The sequence below is a fragment of the Xyrauchen texanus genome, chromosome 13 (assembly GCF_025860055.1).
Source record: "Xyrauchen texanus isolate HMW12.3.18 chromosome 13, RBS_HiC_50CHRs, whole genome shotgun sequence".
In the NCBI taxonomy this organism is placed as follows: Eukaryota; Metazoa; Chordata; class Actinopteri; order Cypriniformes; family Catostomidae; genus Xyrauchen; species Xyrauchen texanus.
The window spans coordinates 47,053,763-47,056,262 of record NC_068288.1 but is presented as its reverse complement, the minus strand read 5'-3'; the positions used below and the strand labels follow the sequence as shown (position 1 = coordinate 47,056,262).

The 2,500-nt window shown below is 32.3% G+C and overlaps 1 pseudogene; it reads left to right on the top strand.

Annotated features, from left to right (window-relative positions):
- LOC127653790 (protein phosphatase 1 regulatory inhibitor subunit 16B-like) overlaps window positions 1–1,279 on the top strand; it is a 25,198-nt pseudogene extending 23,919 nt beyond the window's left edge.
- The last annotated feature ends 1,221 nt before the right edge of the window (window positions 1,280–2,500 follow it).

Here is a 2,500-nt window from a genome sequence, read left to right as displayed (position 1 = left end):
AGAGAAGCGTGTGTGTGTATTGAGAAGCGTGTGTGTATTGAGAAGCGTGTGTGTGTGTGTGTATTAAGATGTGTGTGTGTATTGAGAAGGGTGTGTGTGTGTAGAGAAGCGTGAGTGTATTGAGAAGTGTGTGTGTGTGTGTGTGTGTGTAGAGAAGCGTGTGTGTATTGAGAAGCGTGTGTGTGTGTGTGTGTGTATTGAGAAGCGTGTGTGTGTGTGTAGAGAAGCGTGTGTGTATTGAGAAGCGTGTGTGTATTGAGAAGTGTGTGTGTGTGTGAACAGTGGCATTATATAAACAAACTGGCATTTAAAGGGTTAAAATCCTGAAAATAAATGAATATTTGCTAGTTATGATCAGGACTGATGCTGGATAAAAAAATGTAACTAAATGAAAGTGAAAAATAATATTAATATATCATATTTTTATGGCAGTTTTTGATGTGGACATATTTTGTCCTCGAAGGACCTCTGAGTAACTTTTATAAATTGTCGCAACAAGGGTAAAGTTTAAAGTAACCCTTTCAGTGATCTAATAAGGAAAATATATAAACATTTCCAAACATTTTGGGTAAATTAGCTTAATAAAAAGAGACTCTGAAAGGGCAGTAGTTTGCATTCCTGCATTTAAAAACTCGTTTCTGTGGGAACTCAATGGCTGAAATGAATCGTCTTTATAACCTGAACAGCTCTTTTTATTTGTCACTTTACAAAGGTGGAAAACATGTAAATGATCTTTGGGATTAGTTTCCTTTTGATTGTGGAGATGATGGTGAAATGCAATATGGCAATACGATGACTCAATGCCATTGTGAAACTGAAACGCTTCATACGGTGTTCGTCAGAGGCCAGATTGCGCTGACATTAACAGCTTTATTTTTTATAAAGAAGAACTTGTTGAATTATGCATGAAGGGTTCCTTGTTTCTGACTGAACAAGCACAAAACGGTCTGTGTTGTCATGAAGTCGTACAGTGTTCTTATAGTGTATATAACTGATGACAGTGTCTGTGTCAGTCTGGTGAAATATGGATGTGTAATCGCTCACAATAAAGGGAAAAGATGATCACAACTACTGATTTTATAATTACTGGAATACACTGATCACTGGATTAACATTTTCAATAAATTGTATATTTTGATCAAGTTCTAAAACGGTCTCATTTCTTGACCCCTTTTCACAAACTATGTGGGGCACCTGGTCCTATTTTACTCCTTATTGGTTTCTTTTAACATGTAGAAAATGAAGCTTATTTTTAGGGCCGTTCATTAATATTTTTACACCAACATTATTTTCATGTCATTGATTATCTTTTCACCACCATCGCAATGTGAAAAGATGATGCACCAAAAAAAGTAAAAAATGTAATTCTTAATTTTAATATTTACAGATTTCAATTTCATAAAATTATATATATATATATCTATCTTTACACCCCAAAAAAAAAATATATATATATATTTTACATTTTATTAATTCAATAGTTTTATGTAATCTTACAAAAATAGGCCAAAATCGTTCTTCTTTTTTAAAATGTATATCATTTAAATTGTAAAGTGCTTTTTGTTGTCGCTCCATTTAATGAACATAATCATTGCCAGGATTCAGAGTATTGCCATTTGAAATATGTCCTAATAAGCAAGTTTTAGTTACATTTAAATGCGGTTTATGCTAAAGAAGGTATTTAAATTGTATTCTGTATGATATAAATATGACATAAAAATAATATGAATGTTTAGATTATATTTTATCTAGTGTTTATGCTGCCTCATTATCATCAACAAAGCTTGTGCTTGCAAATATGTGTTCAGGTTAAATGAGTAAAATGCACTTTAATTATGCCCATATTAGAGAATCAGCATCTTATAATGATTTCTGAAGGATCATGTGACACTGAAGACAGCAGTAATGATGCTGAAAATTGCATTTTACAATATATTCAAATAGAAAACTGTTCTTTTAAATTGTAAAATGAGTTCAAACAATGTTGTTTCTGTATTTTTGGGTCAAATAAATCCAGTCTTGGTGAGCAGAAGAGATTTCTTTTAACGGTAGTGTAGGTCTAAAATTAAGTAAAGTTTTTATGTGAAGAAAATATATAGTCAGATTACTTCTTTAACTTAAAACTTGATTTTGATCATTAAGTCTCCTCACATTCATTCTCTATCCCTCATTGATAGGCCCAGGGGAGGGTCTTTGTAATCTCATGTGTGAATCACATTAATATTCATGATAGGCCACGCCTCCTCGCATATTATCATTCAACACTGAAAGTGTTTAACAAAAGTTAAATGACTATATTGTTTTGTATGAATGAGTGATCAGGATGGTTTTCACATCATTCTGTAGCAAAAACTCTCGGCTTTAAGATCCAGTTCTCAAAGGTCGTGTGGATAAATGTTCATTATGTGTTATATGACCTTATATCAGTGACTTAATCATTTAGTTTTTTCATAAACCATGCATAAACATTATTTTCTCAAAAATACAAACATGTACACAC